The sequence below is a fragment of the Somniosus microcephalus genome, chromosome 19, assembly GCF_052327205.1.
Source record: "Somniosus microcephalus isolate GS21.2 chromosome 19, FLI_Smic_1.0, whole genome shotgun sequence".
Taxonomy (NCBI): Eukaryota; Metazoa; Chordata; class Chondrichthyes; order Squaliformes; family Somniosidae; genus Somniosus; species Somniosus microcephalus.
Window position 1 is genome coordinate 22,712,027 of NC_141005.1, and position 19,483 is coordinate 22,731,509.

Below are 19,483 nucleotides of genomic sequence, written 5' to 3' on the forward strand. Positions count from 1 at the left end.
ACCCAGTGAATGGTGGGGGTCTGGAATGCACTGCCTGAAAGGGTGGTAGAGGCAGAAACCCTCATCACGTTTAAAAAGTACTTGGATATGCACTTGAACTGCCGTAACCTACAAGGCTACGGACCAAGTGCTGTAAAGTGGGATTTGGGTGGATTGCTCTTTGTCGGCTGGCACGGACAAGATGGGCCGAATGGCCTCCTTCTGTGCTGTAAATTTCTATGATTCTGCCTGATCATGTGACATCTGCCCACACGACTTCTACAAATGTTATTACATTGTAGCCAGGATTGTTTAGTTTCCAATTCCGCCCATTTTGAAGCCAGGTCTCCGTTATGGCTACTATTGCATAACCCCATGTGGCAACTTGCGCCTGCAACTCGTCAATCTTATTTGTAACACTCCTCGCATTAACACACATGCATTTCAACAGCATGCTAGTTGGCTTTGCTTTTTTCCTGAATTTAACTGCTGCTCTTTCTACATTCTTCTTTGTTCTGTTGCTGTTTGTCCCTCCGAGTTTTCTATGCACCTTGTCTCTCCTCTCTGCTGCTGTGTCCTGGTGGCCCTCCGCCAGTGTGTGTATTTTGGCTATCTTATTTTCTTCTTCTGCTTATTTTGGCCCTGTGTCTGGAGCCCCTTGCATTTGTGTAGCAGCAGGAGAATGTGCAGCGAAGAAATGGTCAAAGGAAAGCGAGAGAGAGAGAGAGAGAGCAGCAAAAAGGATGTTGATTGATTAAGAGCAGTGTGTGCGCGTGTGTGTGCAAAACGTTGAGCAGCCTGTGGCGGCAGCAAAAGCCTGGTATTCCCAGGCAGTCTCCCATCCAAGTACTAACCAGGCCTGACTCTGCTTAGCTTCCGAGATCAGACGAGATCGGGCGCATTCAGACTAGTATGGCCGTAGGCATATGCTAGCTGGCTTTCTCTTTACTTAAAGCTGTCGCCCATTTTTTTCTCTTCTACGCATTCATACAAGTATTCAACACTCAATTTACATTTACAAATTTTACTCCTCCCGCAACCCCCCACCCCCCCTCCACCTCTTCTTGCTGCTCTGCCTCCCACACAAACAAACTACAAGCCCAACCCTTCATTGCCTTCTATTCAAATATTACATCAAATAAACATGCTCAAACACCAAGTCTTAAGGGCTGTAGCATCTTTCAAACTGGACAAATACCCAGGCCCGCATCAAATCTATCCCACACTCTTAAGAGAAGTAAGACACCAAATAGCACAGGCTCTCACCATCATTTTACAATCCTCTCTGGCTACAGGTGTGGTGCCCGACCACTGGAGGACTGCTAACGTGCTACCACTCTTTCAAAAGGGAGAGAGGGATAGACCGCATAATTACAGGCCAGTCAGCCTAACCTCGGTGGTGGGAAAATTATTGGAAAAAGTTCTGAGGGACAGGAGAAATCTTCATTTAGAAAGACACGGATTAATCAGGGACAGTCAGCATGGATTTCTTAACGGAAGGTCGTGTCTGACTAACGCAATTCAATTTTTCGAGGAGGTAACAAGGAGGGTCGATGAGGGTAGTGCCTTTGATGTAGTCTATATGGATTTTAGCAAGGCTTTTGATAAGGTCCCGCATGCCAGATTGGTCACGAAAGTAAAAGCCCATGGGATCCAAGGCAAAGTGGCAAGTTGGATCCAAAATTGGCTCAGAGGCAGGAAACAAAGGGTAATGGTCGGAAGGGTGTTTTTGTGACCGGAAGGCTGTTTCCAGTGGGGTTCCGCAGGGCTCACAGAATCACAGAAACCCCACAGTGCAGATAGAGGCCATTTCGGCCCATCGAGCCTGCACCGACTCAGTACTGGGCCCTTTGCTTTTTCTGGTATATATCAATGATTTGGATTTGAATGTAGGAAGTATGATTAAGAAGTTTGCAGATGATACAAAAATTGGCCGTGTGGTTAATAATGAAACAGAATGCTGTAGACTGCAGGAAGATATCAATGGACTCGTCTAGTGGGCAGAACAGTGGCAAATGGAATTCAGTTGGAATACACAATAAATGGTAGGACACTGAGAAATGCAGAGGATCAGCGGGACCTTGGAGTGCATGTCCACAGATCCCTGAAGGTAGCAGGACAGGTAGATAAAGTGGTTAAGCAGGCATACGGGATACTTGCCTTTATTAGCCGAGGCGTAGAATATAAGAGCGGGGAGGTTATGCTTCAACTGTATAAAACACTAGTTAGGCCGCAGCTAGAGTGCCGCGTGCAGTTCTGGTCACCACATTACAAGAAGGATGCGATTGCACTAGAGAAGGTGCAGAGGAGATTTCCGAGGATGTTGCCTGGGCTGGGGAATTTTAGTTATGAGGAAAGATTGGATAGGCTGGGGTTGTTTTCTTTGGAACACAGGAGGCTGAGGCGAGACCTAATTGAGGTGTGTAAAATTATGAGGGGCCGAGATAGAGTGGATAGGAAGGACCTATTTCCCTTAGCAGAAGGGTCAATAATAGATTTCAAGTAATTGGTAGGAGGTTTACAGGGAATTTGAGGAGACATTTTTTCACCCAGTGAATGGTGGGGGTCTGGAATGCACTGCCTGAAAGGGTGGTAGAGGCAGAAACCCTCATCACGTTTAAAAAGTACTTGGATATGCACTTGAACTGCCGTAACCTACAAGGCTACGGACCAAGTGCTGTAAAGTGGGATTTGGGTGGATTGCTCTTTGTCGGCTGGCACGGACAAGATGGGCCGAATGGCCTCCTTCTGTGCTGTAAATTTCTATGATTCTGCCTGATCATGTGACATCTGCCCACACGACTTCTACAAATGTTATTACATTGTAGCCAGGATTGTTTAGTTTCCAATTCCGCCCATTTTGAAGCCAGGTCTCCGTTATAGCTACTATTGCATAACCCCATGTGGCAACTTGCGCCTGCAACTCGTCAATCTTATTTGTAACGCTCCTCGCATTAACACACATGCATTTCAACAGCATGCTAGTTGGCTTTGCTTTTTTCCTGAATTTAACTGCTGCTCTTTCGACATTCTTCTTTGTTCTGTTGCTGTTTGTCCCTCCGAGTTTTCTATGCACCTTGTCTCTCCTCTCTGCTGCTGTGTCCTGGTGGCCCTCCGCCAGTGTGTGTATTTTGGCTATCTTATTTTCTTCTTCTGCTTATTTCGGCCCTGTGTCTGGAGCCCCTTGCATTTGTGTAGCAGCAGGAGAATGTGCAGCGAAGAAATGGTCAAAGGAAAGCAAGAGAGAGAGAGAGAGAGAGCAGCAAAAAGGATGTTGATTGATTAAGAGCAGTGTGTGCGCGTGTGTGTGCAAAACGTTGAGCAGCCTGTGGCGGCAGCAAAAGCCTACTGCACCCGGTATTCCCAGGCAGTCTCCCATCCAAGTACTAACCAGGCCTGACTCTGCTTAGCTTCCGAGATCAGACGAGATCGGGCGCATTCAGACTAGTATGGCCGTAGGCATATGCTGGCTGGCTTTCTCTTTACTTAAAGCTGTCGCCCATTTTTTTCTCTTCTACGCATTCATACAAGTATTCAACACTCAATTTACATTTACAAATTTTACTCCTCCCGCAACCCCCCACCCCCCCTCCACCTCTTCTTGCTGCTCTGCCTCCCACACAAACAAACTACAAGCCCAACCCTTCATTGCCTTCTATTCAAATATTACATCAAATAAACATGCTCAAACACCAAGTCTTAAGGGCTGTAGCATCTTTCAAACTGGACAAATACCCAGGCCCGCATCAAATCTATCCCACACTCTTAAGAGATGTAAGACACCAAATAGCACAGGCTCTCACCATCATTTTACAATCCTCTCTGGCTACAGGTGTGGTGCCCGACCACTGGAGGACTGCTAACGTGCTACCGTTCTTTCAAAAGGGAGAGAGGGATAGACCGCATAATTACAGGCCAGTCAGCCTAACCTCGGTGGTGGGAAAATTATTGGAAAAAGTTCTGAGGGACAGGAGAAATCTTCATTTAGAAAGACACGGATTAATCAGGGACAGTCAGCATGGATTTCTTAACGGAAGGTCGTGTCTGACTAACGCAATTCAATTTTTCGAGGAGGTAACAAGGAGGGTCGATGAGGGTAGTGCCTTTGATGTAGTCTATATGGATTTTAGCAAGGCTTTTGATAAGGTCCCGCATGCCAGATTGGTCACGAAAGTAAAAGCCCATGGGATCCAAGGCAAAGTGGCAAGTTGGATCCAAAATTGGCTCAGAGGCAGGAAACAAAGGGTAATGGTCGAAGGGTGTTTTTGTGACCGGAAGGCTGTTTCCAGTGGGGTTCCGCAGGGCTCACAGAATCACAGAAACCCCACAGTGCAGATAGAGGCCATTTCGGCCCATCGAGCCTGCACCGACTCAGTACTGGGCCCTTTGCTTTTTCTGGTATATATCAATGATTTGGATTTGAATGTAGGAAGTATGATTAAGAAGTTTGCAGATGATACAAAAATTGGCCGTGTGGTTAATAATGAAACAGAATGCTGTAGACTGCAGGAAGATATCAATGGACTCGTCTAGTGGGCAGAACAGTGGCAAATGGAATTCAGTTGGAATACACAATAAATGGTAGGAAACTGAGAAATGCAGAGGATCAGCGGGACCTTGGAGTGCATGTCCACAGATCCCTGAAGGTAGCAGGACAGGTAGATAAAGTGGTTAAGCAGGCATACGGGATACTTGCCTTTATTAGCCGAGGCGTAGAATATAAGAGCGGGGAGGTTATGCTTCAACTGTATAAAACACTAGTTAGGCCGCAGCTAGAGTGCCGCGTGCAGTTCTGGTCACCACATTACAAGAAGGATGCGATTGCACTAGAGAAGGTGCAGAGGAGATTTCCGAGGATGTTGCCTGGGCTGGGGAATTTTAGTTATGAGGAAAGATTGGATAGGCTGGGGTTGTTTTCTTTGGAACACAGGAGGCTGAGGCGAGACCTAATTGAGGTGTGTAAAATTATGAGGGGCCGAGATAGAGTGGATAGGAAGGACCTATTTCCCTTAGCAGAAGGGTCAATAATAGATTTCAAGTAATTGGTAGGAGGTTTACAGGGAATTTGAGGAGACATTTTTTCACCCAGTGAATGGTGGGGGTCTGGAATGCACTGCCTGAAAGGGTGGTAGAGGCAGAAACCCTCATCACGTTTAAAAAGTACTTGGATATGCACTTGAACTGCCGTAACCAACAAGGCTACGGACCAAGTGCTGTAAAGTGGGATTTGGGTGGATTGCTCTTTGTCGGCTGGCACGGACAAGATGGGCCGAATGGCCTCCTTCTGTGCTGTAAATTTCTATGATTCTGCCTGATCATGTGACATCTGCCCACACGACTTCTACAAATGTTATTACATTGTAGCCAGGATTGTTTAGTTTCCAATTCCGCCCATTTTGAAGCCAGGTCTCCGTTATGGCTACTATTGCATAACCCCATGTGGCAACTTGCGCCTGCAACTCGTCAATCTTATTTGTAACACTCCTCGCATTAACACACATGCATTTCAACAGCATGCTAGTTGGCTTTGCTTTTTTCCTGAATTTAACTGCTGCTCTTTCTACATTCTTCTTTGTTCTGTTGCTGTTTGTCCCTCCGAGTTTTCTATGCACCTTGTCTCTCCTCTCTGCTGCTGTGTCCTGGTGGCCCTCCGCCAGTGTGTATATTTTGGCTATCTTATTTTCTTCTTCTGCTTATTTCGGCCCTGTGTCTGGAGCCCCTTGCATTTGTGTAGCAGCAGGAGAATGTGCAGCGAAGAAATGGTCAAAGGAAAGCGAGAGAGAGAGAGAGAGCAGCAAAAAGGATGTTGATTGATTAAGAGCAGTGTGTGCGCGTGTGTGTGCAAAACGTTGAGCAGCCTGTGGCGGCAGCAAAAGCCTACTGCACCTGGTATTCCCAGGCGGTCTCCCATCCAAGTACTAACCAGGCCTGACTCTGCTTAGCTTCCGAGATCAGACGAGATCGGGCGCATTCAGACTAGTATGGCCGTAGGCATATGCTGGCTGGCTTTCTCTTTACTTAAAGCTGTCGCCCATTTTTTTCTCTTCTACGCATTCATACAAGTATTCAACACTCAATTTACATTTACAAATTTTACTCCTCCCGCAACCCCCCACCCCCCCTCCACCTCTTCTTGCTGCTCTGCCTCCCACACAAACAAACTACAAGCCCAACCCTTCATTGCCTTCTATTCAAATATTACATCAAATAAACATGCTCAAACACCAAGTCTTAAGGGCTGTAGCATCTTTCAAACTGGACAAATACCCAGGCCCGCATCAAATCTATCCCACACTCTTAAGGGAAGTAAGACACCAAATAGCACAGGCTCTCACCATCATTTTACAATCCTCTCTGGCTACAGGTGTGGTGCCCGACCACTGGAGGACTGCTAACGTGCTACCGTTCTTTCAAAAGGGAGAGAGGGATAGACCGCATAATTACAGGACAGTCAGCCTAACCTCGGTGGTGGGAAAATTATTGGAAAAAGTTCTGAGGGACAGGAGAAATCTTCATTTAGAAAGACACGGATTAATCAGGGACAGTCAGCATGGATTTCTTAACGGAAGGTCGTGTCTGACTAACGCAATTCAATTTTTCGAGGAGGTAACAAGGAGGGTCGATGAGGGTAGTGCCTTTGATGTAGTCTATATGGATTTTAGCAAGGCTTTTGATAAGGTCCCGCATGCCAGATTGGTCACGAAAGTAAAAGCCCATGGGATCCAAGGCAAAGTGGCAAGTTGGATCCAAAATTGGCTCAGAGGCAGGAAACAAAGGGTAATGGTCGAAGGGTGTTTTTGTGACCGGAAGGCTGTTTCCAGTGGGGTTCCGCAGGGCTCACAGAATCACAGAAACCCCACAGTGCAGATAGAGGCCATTTCGGCCCATCGAGCCTGCACCGACTCAGTACTGGGCCCTTTGCTTTTTCTGGTATATATCAATGATTTGGATTTGAATGTAGGAAGTATGATTAAGAAGTTTGCAGATGATACAAAAATTGGCCGTGTGGTTAATAATGAAACAGAATGCTGTAGACTGCAGGAAGATATCAATGGACTCGTCTAGTGGGCAGAACAGTGGCAAATGGAATTCAGTTGGAATACACAATAAATGGTAGGACACTGAGAAATGCAGAGGATCAGCGGGACCTTGGAGTGCATGTCCACAGATCCCTGAAGGTAGCAGGACAGGTAGATAAAGTGGTTAAGCAGGCATACGGGATACTTGCCTTTATTAGCCGAGGCGTAGAATATAAGAGCGGGGAGGTTATGCTTCAACTGTATAAAACACTAGTTAGGCCGCAGCTAGAGTGCCGCGTGCAGTTCTGGTCACCACATTACAAGAAGGATGCGATTGCACTAGAGAAGGTGCAGAGGAGATTTCCGAGGATGTTGCCTGGGCTGGGGAATTTTAGTTATGAGGAAAGATTGGATAGGCTGGGGTTGTTTTCTTTGGAACACAGGAGGCTGAGGCGAGACCTAATTGAGGTGTGTAAAATTATGAGGGGCCGAGATAGAGTGGATAGGAAGGACCTATTTCCCTTAGCAGAAGGGTCAATAATAGATTTCAAGTAATTGGTAGGAGGTTTACAGGGAATTTGAGGAGACATTTTTTCACCCAGTGAATGGTGGGGGTCTGGAATGCACTGCCTGAAAGGGTGGTAGAGGCAGAAACCCTCATCACGTTTAAAAAGTACTTGGATATGCACTTGAACTGCCGTAACCTACAAGGCTACGGACCAAGTGCTGTAAAGTGGGATTTGGGTGGATTGCTCTTTGTCGGCTGGCACGGACAAGATGGGCCGAATGGCCTCCTTCTGTGCTGTAAATTTCTATGATTCTGCCTGATCATGTGACATCTGCCCACACGACTTCTACAAATGTTATTACATTGTAGCCAGGATTGTTTAGTTTCCAATTCCGCCCATTTTGAAGCCAGGTCTCCGTTATGGCTACTATTGCATAACCCCATGTGGCAACTTGCGCCTGCAACTCGTCAATCTTATTTGTAACGCTCCTCGCATTAACACACATGCATTTCAACAGCATGCTAGTTGGCTTTGCTTTTTTCCTGAATTTAACTGCTGCTCTTTCTACATTCTTCTTTGTTCTGTTGCTGTTTGTCCCTCCGAGTTTTCTATGCACCTTGTCTCTCCTCTCTGCTGCTGTGTCCTGGTGGCCCTCCGCCAGTGTGTGTATTTTGGCTATCTTATTTTCTTCTTCTGCTTATTTCGGCCCTGTGTCTGGAGCCCCTTGCATTTGTGTAGCAGCAGGAGAATGTGCAGCGAAGAAATGGTCAAAGGAAAGCGAGAGAGAGAGAGAGAGAGAGAGCAGCAAAAAGGATGTTGATTGATTAAGAGCAGTGTGTGCGCGTGTGTGTGCAAAACGTTGAGCAGCCTGTGGCGGCAGCAAAAGCCTACTGCACCCGGTATTCCCAGGCAGTCTCCCATCCAAGTACTAACCAGGCCTGACTCTGCTTAGCTTCCGAGATCAGACGAGATCGGGCGTATTCAGACTAGTATGGCCGTAGGCATATGCTAGCTGGCTTTCTCTTTACTTAAAGCTGTCGCCCATTTTTTTCTCTTCTACGCATTCATACAAGTATTCAACACTCAATTTACATTTACAAATTTTACTCCTCCCGCAACCCCCCACCCCCCCTCCACCTCTTCTTGCTGCTCTGCCTCCCACACAAACAAACTACAAGCCCAACCCTTCATTGCCTTCTATTCAAATATTACATCAAATAAACATGCTCAAACACCAAGTCTTAAGGGCTGTAGCATCTTTCAAACTGGACAAATACCCAGGCCCGCATCAAATCTATCCCACACTCTTAAGAGAAGTAAGACACCAAATAGCACAGGCTCTCACCATCATTTTACAATCCTCTCTGGCTACAGGTGTGGTGCCCGACCACTGGAGGACTGCTAACGTGCTACCGTTCTTTCAAAAGGGAGAGAGGGATAGACCGCATAATTACAGGCCAGTCAGCCTAACCTCGGTGGTGGGAAAATTATTGGAAAAAGTTCTGAGGGACAGGAGAAATCTTCATTTAGAAAGACACGGATTAATCAGGGACAGTCAGCATGGATTTCTTAAGGGAAGGTCGTGTCTGACTAACGCAATTCAATTTTTCGAGGAGGTAACAAGGAGGGTCGATGAGGGTAGTGCCTTTGATGTAGTCTATATGGATTTTAGCAAGGCTTTTGATAAGGTCCCGCATGCCAGATTGGTCACGAAAGTAAAAGCCCATGGGATCCAAGGCAAAGTGGCAAGTTGGATCCAAAATTGGCTCAGAGGCAGGAAACAAAGGGTAATGGTCGAAGGGTGTTTTTGTGACCGGAAGGCTGTTTCCAGTGGGGTTCCGCAGGGCTCACAGAATCACAGAAACCCCACAGTGCAGATAGAGGCCATTTCGGCCCATCGAGCCTGCACCGACTCAGTACTGGGCCCTTTGCTTTTTCTGGTATATATCAATGATTTGGATTTGAATGTAGGAAGTATGATTAAGAAGTTTGCAGATGATACAAAAATTGGCCGTGTGGTTAATAATGAAACAGAATGCTGTAGACTGCAGGAAGATATCAATGGACTCGTCTAGTGGGCAGAACAGTGGCAAATGGAATTCAGTTGGAATACACAATAAATGGTAGGACACTGAGAAATGCAGAGGATCAGCGGGACCTTGGAGTGCATGTCCACAGATCCCTGAAGGTAGCAGGACAGGTAGATAAAGTGGTTAAGCAGGCATACGGGATACTTGCCTTTATTAGCCGAGGCGTAGAATATAAGAGCGGGGAGGTTATGCTTCAACTGTATAAAACACTAGTTAGGCCGCAGCTAGAGTGCCGCGTGCAGTTCTGGTCACCACATTACAAGAAGGATGCGATTGCACTAGAGAAGGTGCAGAGGAGATTTCCGAGGATGTTGCCTGGGCTGGGGAATTTTAGTTATGAGGAAAGATTGGATAGGCTGGGGTTGTTTTCTTTGGAACACAGGAGGCTGAGGCGAGACCTAATTGAGGTGTGTAAAATTATGAGGGGCCGAGATAGAGTGGATAGGAAGGACCTATTTCCCTTAGCAGAAGGGTCAATAATAGATTTCAAGTAATTGGTAGGAGGTTTACAGGGAATTTGAGGAGACATTTTTTCACCCAGTGAATGGTGGGGGTCTGGAATGCACTGCCTGAAAGGGTGGTAGAGGCAGAAACCCTCATCACGTTTAAAAAGTACTTGGATATGCACTTGAACTGCCGTAACCTACAAGGCTACGGACCAAGTGCTGTAAAGTGGGATTTGGGTGGATTGCTCTTTGTCGGCTGGCACGGACAAGATGGGCCGAATGGCCTCCTTCTGTGCTGTAAATTTCTATGATTCTGCCTGATCATGTGACATCTGCCCACACGACTTCTACAAATGTTATTACATTGTAGCCAGGATTGTTTAGTTTCCAATTCCGCCCATTTTGAAGCCAGGTCTCCGTTATGGCTACTATTGCATAACCCCATGTGGCAACTTGCGCCTGCAACTCGTCAATCTTATTTGTAACGCTCCTCGCATTAACACACATGCATTTCAACAGCATGCTAGTTGGCTTTGCTTTTTTCCTGAATTTAACTGCTGCTCTTTCTACATTCTTCTTTGTTCTGTTGCTGTTTGTCCCTCCGAGTTTTCTATGCACCTTGTCTCTCCTCTCTGCTGCTGTGTCCTGGTGGCCCTCCGCCAGTGTGTGTATTTTGGCTATCTTATTTTCTTCTTCTGCTTATTTCGGCCCTGTGTCTGGAGCCCCTTGCATTTGTGTAGCAGCAGGAGAATGTGCAGCGAAGAAATGGTCAAAGGAAAGCGAGAGAGAGAGAGAGAGAGAGAGAGAGAGCAGCAAAAAGGATGTTGATTGATTAAGAGCAGTGTGTGCGCGTGTGTGTGCAAAACGTTGAGCAGCCTGTGGCGGCAGCAAAAGCCTACTGCACCCGGTATTCCCAGGCAGTCTCCCATCCAAGTACTAACCAGGCCTGACTCTGCTTAGCTTTCGAGATCAGACGAGATCGGGCGTATTCAGACTAGTATGGCCGTAGGCATATGCTAGCTGGCTTTCTCTTTACTTAAAGCTGTCGCCCATTTTTTTCTCTTCTACGCATTCATACAAGTATTCAACACTCAATTTACATTTACAAATTTTACTCCTCCCGCAACCCCCCACCCCCCCTCCACCTCTTCTTGCTGCTCTGCCTCCCACACAAACAAACTACAAGCCCAACCCTTCATTGCCTTCTATTCAAATATTACATCAAATAAACATGCTCAAACACCAAGTCTTAAGGGCTGTAGCATCTTTCAAACTGGACAAATACCCAGGCCCGCATCAAATCTATCCCACACTCTTAAGAGAAGTAAGACACCAAATAGCACAGGCTCTCACCATCATTTTACAATCCTCTCTGGCTACAGGTGTGGTGCCCGACCACTGGAGGACTGCTAACGTGCTACCGCTCTTTCAAAAGGGAGAGAGGGATAGACCGCATAATTACAGGACAGTCAGCCTAACCTCGGTGGTGGGAAAATTATTGGAAAAAGTTCTGAGGGACAGGAGAAATCTTCATTTAGAAAGACACGGATTAATCAGGGACAGTCAGCATGGATTTCTTAACGGAAGGTCGTGTCTGACTAACGCAATTCAATTTTTCGAGGAGGTAACAAGGAGGGTCGATGAGGGTAGTGCCTTTGATGTAGTCTATATGGATTTTAGCAAGGCTTTTGATAAGGTCCCGCATGCCAGATTGGTCACGAAAGTAAAAGCCCATGGGATCCAAGGCAAAGTGGCAAGTTGGATCCAAAATTGGCTCAGAGGCAGGAAACAAAGGGTAATGGTCGAAGGGTGTTTTTGTGACCGGAAGGCTGTTTCCAGTGGGGTTCCGCAGGGCTCACAGAATCACAGAAACCCCACAGTGCAGATAGAGGCCATTTCGGCCCATCGAGCCTGCACCGACTCAGTACTGGGCCCTTTGCTTTTTCTGGTATATATCAATGATTTGGATTTGAATGTAGGAAGTATGATTAAGAAGTTTGCAGATGATACAAAAATTGGCCGTGTGGTTAATAATGAAACAGAATGCTGTAGACTGCAGGAAGATATCAATGGACTCGTCTAGTGGGCAGAACAGTGGCAAATGGAATTCAGTTGGAATACACAATAAATGGTAGGACACTGAGAAATGCAGAGGATCAGCGGGACCTTGGAGTGCATGTCCACAGATCCCTGAAGGTAGCAGGACAGGTAGATAAAGTGGTTAAGCAGGCATACGGGATACTTGCCTTTATTAGCCGAGGCGTAGAATATAAGAGCGGGGAGGTTATGCTTCAACTGTATAAAACACTAGTTAGGCCGCAGCTAGAGTGCCGCGTGCAGTTCTGGTCACCACATTACAAGAAGGATGCGATTGCACTAGAGAAGGTGCAGAGGAGATTTCCGAGGATGTTGCCTGGGCTGGGGAATTTTAGTTATGAGGAAAGATTGGATAGGCTGGGGTTGTTTTCTTTGGAACACAGGAGGCTGAGGCGAGACCTAATTGAGGTGTGTAAAATTATGAGGGGCCGAGATAGAGTGGATAGGAAGGACCTATTTCCCTTAGCAGAAGGGTCAATAATAGATTTCAAGTAATTGGTAGGAGGTTTACAGGGAATTTGAGGAGACATTTTTTCACCCAGTGAATGGTGGGGGTCTGGAATGCACTGCCTGAAAGGGTGGTAGAGGCAGAAACCCTCATCACGTTTAAAAAGTACTTGGATATGCACTTGAACTGCCGTAACCTACAAGGCTACGGACCAAGTGCTGTAAAGTGGGATTTGGGTGGATTGCTCTTTGTCGGCTGGCACGGACAAGATGGGCCGAATGGCCTCCTTCTGTGCTGTAAATTTCTATGATTCTGCCTGATCATGTGACATCTGCCCACACGACTTCTACAAATGTTATTACATTGTAGCCAGGATTGTTTAGTTTCCAATTCCGCCCATTTTGAAGCCAGGTCTCCGTTATGGCTACTATTGCATAACCCCATGTGGCAACTTGCGCCTGCAACTCGTCAATCTTATTTGTAACACTCCTCGCATTAACACACATGCATTTCAACAGCATGCTAGTTGGCTTTGCTTTTTTCCTGAATTTAACTGCTGCTCTTTCTACATTCTTCTTTGTTCTGTTGCTGTTTGTCCCTCCGAGTTTTCTATGCACCTTGTCTCTCCTCTCTGCTGCTGTGTCCTGGTGGCCCTCCGCCAGTGTGTGTATTTTGGCTATCTTATTTTCTTCTTCTGCTTATTTCGGCCCTGTGTCTGGAGCCCCTTGCATTTGTGTAGCAGCAGGAGAATGTGCAGCGAAGAAATGGTCAAAGGAAAGCGAGAGAGAGAGAGAGAGAGAGAGAGCAGCAAAAAGGATGTTGATTGATTAAGAGCAGTGTGTGCGCGTGTGTGTGCAAAACGTTGAGCAGCCTGTGGCGGCAGCAAAAGCCTACTGCACCCGGTATTCCCAGGCAGTCTCCCATCTAAGTACTAACCAGGCCTGACTCTGCTTAGCTTCCGAGATCAGACGAGATCGGGCGCATTCAGACTAGTATGGCCGTAGGCATATGCTAGCTGGCTTTCTCTTTACTTAAAGCTGTCGCCCATTTTTTTCTCTTCTACGCATTCATACAAGTATTCAACACTCAATTTACATTTACAAATTTTACTCCTCCCGCAACCCCCCACCCCCCCTCCACCTCTTCTTGCTGCTCTGCCTCCCACACAAACAAACTACAAGCCCAACCCTTCATTGCCTTCTATTCAAATATTACATCAAATAAACATGCTCAAACACCAAGTCTTAAGGGCTGTAGCATCTTTCAAACTGGACAAATACCCAGGCCCGCATCAAATCTATCCCACACTCTTAAGAGAAGTAAGACACCAAATAGCACAGGCTCTCACCATCATTTTACAATCCTCTCTGGCTACAGGTGTGGTGCCCGACCACTGGAGGACTGCTAACGTGCTACCGTTCTTTCAAAAGGGAGAGAGGGATAGACCGCATAATTACAGGCCAGTCAGCCTAACCTCGGTGGTGGGAAAATTATTGGAAAAAGTTCTGAGGGACAGGAGAAATCTTCATTTAGAAAGACACGGATTAATCAGGGACAGTCAGCATGGATTTCTTAACGGAAGGTCGTGTCTGACTAACGCAATTCAATTTTTCGAGGAGGTAACAAGGAGGGTCGATGAGGGTAGTGCCTTTGATGTAGTCTATATGGATTTTAGCAAGGCTTTTGATAAGGTCCCGCATGCCAGATTGGTCACGAAAGTAAAAGCCCATGGGATCCAAGGCAAAGTGGCAAGTTGGATCCAAAATTGGCTCAGAGGCAGGAAACAAAGGGTAATGGTCGAAGGGTGTTTTTGTGACCGGAAGGCTGTTTCCAGTGGGGTTCCGCAGGGCTCACAGAATCACAGAAACCCCACAGTGCAGATAGAGGCCATTTCGGCCCATCGAGCCTGCACCGACTCAGTACTGGGCCCTTTGCTTTTTCTGGTATATATCAATGATTTGGATTTGAATGTAGGAAGTATGATTAAGAAGTTTGCAGATGATACAAAAATTGGCCGTGTGGTTAATAATGAAACAGAATGCTGTAGACTGCAGGAAGATATCAATGGACTCGTCTAGTGGGCAGAACAGTGGCAAATGGAATTCAGTTGGAATACACAATAAATGGTAGGACACTGAGAAATGCAGAGGATCAGCGGGACCTTGGAGTGCATGTCCACAGATCCCTGAAGGTAGCAGGACAGGTAGATAAAGTGGTTAAGCAGGCATACGGGATACTTGCCTTTATTAGCCGAGGCGTAGAATATAAGAGCGGGGAGGTTATGCTTCAACTGTATAAAACACTAGTTAGGCCGCAGCTAGAGTGCCGCGTGCAGTTCTGGTCACCACATTACAAGAAGGATGCGATTGCACTAGAGAAGGTGCAGAGGAGATTTCCGAGGATGTTGCCTGGGCTGGGGAATTTTAGTTATGAGGAAAGATTGGATAGGCTGGGGTTGTTTTCTTTGGAACACAGGAGGCTGAGGCGAGACCTAATTGAGGTGTGTAAAATTATGAGGGGCCGAGATAGAGTGGATAGGAAGGACCTATTTCCCTTAGCAGAAGGGTCAATAATAGATTTCAAGTAATTGGTAGGAGGTTTACAGGGAATTTGAGGAGACATTTTTTCACCCAGTGAATGGTGGGGGTCTGGAATGCACTGCCTGAAAGGGTGGTAGAGGCAGAAACCCTCATCACGTTTAAAAAGTACTTGGATATGCACTTGAACTGCCGTAACCTACAAGGCTACGGACCAAGTGCTGTAAAGATTTGGGTGGATTGCTCTTTGTCGGCTGGCACGGACAAGATGGGCCGAATGGCCTCCTTCTGTGCTGTAAATTTCTATGATTCTGCCTGATCATGTGACATCTGCCCACACGACTTCTACAAATGTTATTACATTGTAGCCAGGATTGTTTAGTTTCCAATTCCGCCCATTTTGAAGCCAGGTCTCCGTTATGGCTACTATTGCATAACCCCATGTGGCAACTTGCGCCTGCAACTCGTCAATCTTATTTGTAACACTCCTCGCATTAACACACATGCATTTCAACAGCATGCTAGTTGGCTTTGCTTTTTTCCTGAATTTAACTGCTGCTCTTTCTACATTCTTCTTTGTTCTGTCGCTGTTTGTCCCTCCGAGTTTTCTATGCACCTTGTCTCTCCTCTCTGCTGCTGTGTCCTGGTGGCCCTCCGCCAGTGTGTGTATTTTGGCTATCTTATTTTCTTCTTCTGCTTATTTTGGCCCTGTGTCTGGAGCCCCTTGCATTTGTGTAGCAGCAGGAGAATGTGCAGCGAAGAAATGGTCAAAGGAAAGCGAGAGAGAGAGAGAGAGCAGCAAAAAGGATGTTGATTGATTAAGAGCAGTGTGTGCGCGTGTGTGTGCAAAACGTTGAGCAGCCTGTGGCGGCAGCAAAAGCCTACTGCACCTGGTATTCCCAGGCAGTCTCCCAGCCAAGTACTAACCAGGCCTGACTCTGCTTAGCTTCCGAGATCAGACGAGATCGGGCGCATTCAGACTAGTATGGCCGTAGGCATATGCTAGCTGGCTTTCTCTTTACTTAAAGCTGTCGCCCATTTTTTTCTCTTCTACGCATTCATACAAGTATTCAACACTCAATTTACATTTACAAATTTTACTCCTCCCGCAACCCCCCACCCCCCCTCCACCTCTTCTTGCTGCTCTGCCTCCCACACAAACAAACTACAAGCCCAACCCTTCATTGCCTTCTATTCAAATATTACATCAAATAAACATGCTCAAACACCAAGTCTTAAGGGCTGTAGCATCTTTCAAACTGGACAAATACCCAGGCCCGCATCAAATCTATCCCACACTCTTAAGAGAAGTAAGACACCAAATAGCACAGGCTCTCACCATCATTTTACAATCCTCTCTGGCTACAGGTGTGGTGCCCGACCACTGGAGGACTGCTAACGTGCTACCGCTCTTTCAAAAGGGAGAGAGGGATAGACCGCATAATTACAGGCCAGTCAGCCTAACCTCGGTGGTGGGAAAATTATTGGAAAAAGTTCTGAGGGACAGGAGAAATCTTCATTTAGAAAGACACGGATTAATCAGGGACAGTCAGCATGGATTTCTTAACGGAAGGTCGTGTCTGACTAACGCAATTCAATTTTTCGAGGAGGTAACAAGGAGGGTCGATGAGGGTAGTGCCTTTGATGTAGTCTATATGGATTTTAGCAAGGCTTTTGATAAGGTCCCGCATGCCAGATTGGTCACGAAAGTAAAAGCCCATGGGATCCAAGGCAAAGTGGCAAGTTGGATCCAAAATTGGCTCAGAGGCAGGAAACAAAGGGTAATGGTCGGAAGGGTGTTTTTGTGACCGGAAGGCTGTTTCCAGTGGGGTTCCGCAGGGCTCACAGAATCACAGAAACCCCACAGTGCAGATAGAGGCCATTTCGGCCCATCGAGCCTGCACCGACTCAGTACTGGGCCCTTTGCTTTTTCTGGTATATATCAATGATTTGGATTTGAATGTAGGAAGTATGATTAAGAAGTTTGCAGATGATACAAAAATTGGCCGTGTGGTTAATAATGAAACAGAATGCTGTAGACTGCAGGAAGATATCAATGGACTCGTCTAGTGGGCAGAACAGTGGCAAATGGAATTCAGTTGGAATACACAATAAATGGTAGGACACTGAGAAATGCAGAGGATCAGCGGGACCTTGGAGTGCATGTCCACAGATCCCTGAAGGTAGCAGGACAGGTAGATAAAGTGGTTAAGCAGGCATACGGGATACTTGCCTTTATTAGCCGAGGCGTAGAATATAAGAGCGGGGAGGTTATGCTTCAACTGTATAAAACACTAGTTAGGCCGCAGCTAGAGTGCCGCGTGCAGTTCTGGTCACCACATTACAAGAAGGATGCGATTGCACTAGAGAAGGTGCAGAGGAGATTTCCGAGGATGTTGCCTGGGCTGGGGAATTTTAGTTATGAGGAAAGATTGGATAGGCTGGGGTTGTTTTCTTTGGAACACAGGAGGCTGAGGCGAGACCTAATTGAGGTGTGTAAAATTATGAGGGGCCGAGATAGAGTGGATAGGAAGGACCTATTTCCCTTAGCAGAAGGGTCAATAATAGATTTCAAGTAATTGGTAGGAGGTTTACAGGGAATTTGAGGAGACATTTTTTCACCCAGTGAATGGTGGGGGTCTGGAATGCACTGCCTGAAAGGGTGGTAGAGGCAGAAACCCTCATCACGTTTAAAAAGTACTTGGATATGCACTTGAACTGCCGTAACCTACAAGGCTACGGACCAAGTGCTGTAAAGTGGGATTTGGGTGGATTGCTCTTTGTTGGCTGGCACGGACAAGATGGGCCGAATGGCCTCCTTCTGTGCTGTAAATTTCTATGATTCTGCCTGATCATGTGACATCTGCCCACACGACTTCTACAAATGTTATTACATTGTAGCCAGGATTGTTTAGTTTCCAATTCCGCCCATTTTGAAGCCAGGTCTCCGTTATGGCTACTATTGCATAACCCCATGTGGCAACTTGCGCCTGCAACTCGTCAATCTTATTTGTAACACTCCTCGTTTTAACACACATGCATTTCAACAGCATGCTAGTTGGCTTTGCTTTTTTCCTGAATTTAACTGCTGCTCTTTCTACATTCCTCTTTGTTCTGTTGCTGTTTGTCCCTCCGAGTTTTCTATGCACCTTGTCTCTCCTCTCTGCTGCTGTGTCCTGGTGGCCCTCCGCCAGTGTGTGTATTTTGGCTATCTTATTTTCTTCTTCTGCTTATTTCGGCCCTGTGTCTGGAGCCCCTTGCATTTGTGTAGCAGCAGGAGAATGTGCAGCGAAGAAATGGTCAAAGGAAAGCGAGAGAGAGAGAGAGAGAGAGAGAGAGAGCAGCAAAAAGGATGTTGATTGATTAAGAGCAGTGTGTGCGCGTGTGTGTGCAAAACGTTGAGCAGCCTGTGGCGGCAGCAAAAGCCTACTGCACCTGGTATTCCCAAGCAGTCTCCCATCCAAGTACTAACCAGGCCTGACTCTGCTTAGCTTCCGAGATCAGACGAGATCGGGCGCATTCAGACTAGTATGGCCGTAGGCATATGCTAGCTGGCTTTCTCTTTACTTAAAGCTGTCGCCCATTTTTTTCTCTTCTACGCATTCATACAAGTATTCAACACTCAATTTACATTTACAAATTTTACTCCTCCCGCAACCCCCCACCCCCCCTCCACCTCTTCTTGCTGCTCTGCCTCCCACACAAACAAACTACAAGCCCAACCCTTCATTGCCTTCTATTCAAATATTACATCAAATAAACATGCTCAAACACCAAGTCTTAAGGGCTGTAGCATCTTTCAAACTGGACAAATACCCAGGCCCGCATCAAATCTATCCCACACTCTTAAGAGAAGTAAGACACCAAATAGCACAGGCTCTCACCATCATTTTACAATCCTCTCTGGCTACAGGTGTGGTGCCCGACCACTGGAGGACTGCTAACGTGCTACCGCTCTTTCAAAAGGGAGAGAGGGATAGACCGCATAATTACAGGCCAGTCAGCCTAACCTCGGTGGTGGGAAAATTATTGGAAAAAGTTCTGAGGGACAGGAGAAATCTTCATTTAGAAAGACACGGATTAATCAGGGACAGTCAGCATGGATTTCTTAACGGAAGGTCGTGTCTGACTAACGCAATTCAATTTTTCGAGGAGGTAACAAGGAGGGTCGATGAGGGTAGTGCCTTTGATGTAGTCTATATGGATTTTAGCAAGGCTTTTGATAAGGTCCCGCATGCCAGATTGGTCACGAAAGTAAAAGCCCATGGGATCCAAGGCAAAGTGGCAAGTTGGATCCAAAATTGGCTCAGAGGCAGGAAACAAAGGGTAATGGTCGGAAGGGTGTTTTTGTGGCCGGA

General features: G+C 46.5%; 6 non-coding genes and 2 pseudogenes across 6 annotated transcripts; all 8 read right to left on the reverse strand.

The window, feature by feature from the left end:
* Positions 1–783: 783 nt before the first annotated feature.
* LOC147103665 (5S ribosomal RNA) lies at positions 784–903 on the reverse strand (annotated as a pseudogene).
* A 2,418-nt stretch (positions 904–3,321) lies between these two features.
* LOC147103666 (5S ribosomal RNA) lies at positions 3,322–3,440 on the reverse strand. The gene has a single exon (XR_015072791.1). It is a non-coding gene; the product is annotated as a 5S ribosomal RNA (ribosomal RNA).
* A 2,413-nt stretch (positions 3,441–5,853) lies between these two features.
* On the reverse strand, positions 5,854–5,972 carry LOC147103667 (5S ribosomal RNA). The gene has a single exon (XR_015072717.1). It is a non-coding gene; the product is annotated as a 5S ribosomal RNA (ribosomal RNA).
* Positions 5,973–8,391: 2,419 nt separating this feature from the next.
* LOC147103668 (5S ribosomal RNA) lies at positions 8,392–8,510 on the reverse strand. Its single transcript, XR_015072841.1, has one exon. It is a non-coding gene; the product is annotated as a 5S ribosomal RNA (ribosomal RNA).
* Positions 8,511–10,935: 2,425 nt separating this feature from the next.
* LOC147103669 (5S ribosomal RNA) lies at positions 10,936–11,054 on the reverse strand (annotated as a pseudogene).
* Positions 11,055–13,475: 2,421 nt separating this feature from the next.
* On the reverse strand, positions 13,476–13,594 carry LOC147103670 (5S ribosomal RNA). The gene has a single exon (XR_015072826.1). It is a non-coding gene; the product is annotated as a 5S ribosomal RNA (ribosomal RNA).
* Positions 13,595–16,003: 2,409 nt separating this feature from the next.
* LOC147103671 (5S ribosomal RNA) lies at positions 16,004–16,122 on the reverse strand. The gene has a single exon (XR_015072814.1). It is a non-coding gene; the product is annotated as a 5S ribosomal RNA (ribosomal RNA).
* A 2,426-nt stretch (positions 16,123–18,548) lies between these two features.
* LOC147103672 (5S ribosomal RNA) lies at positions 18,549–18,667 on the reverse strand. Its single transcript, XR_015072735.1, has one exon. It is a non-coding gene; the product is annotated as a 5S ribosomal RNA (ribosomal RNA).
* Between the last annotated feature and the right edge of the window lie 816 nt (positions 18,668–19,483).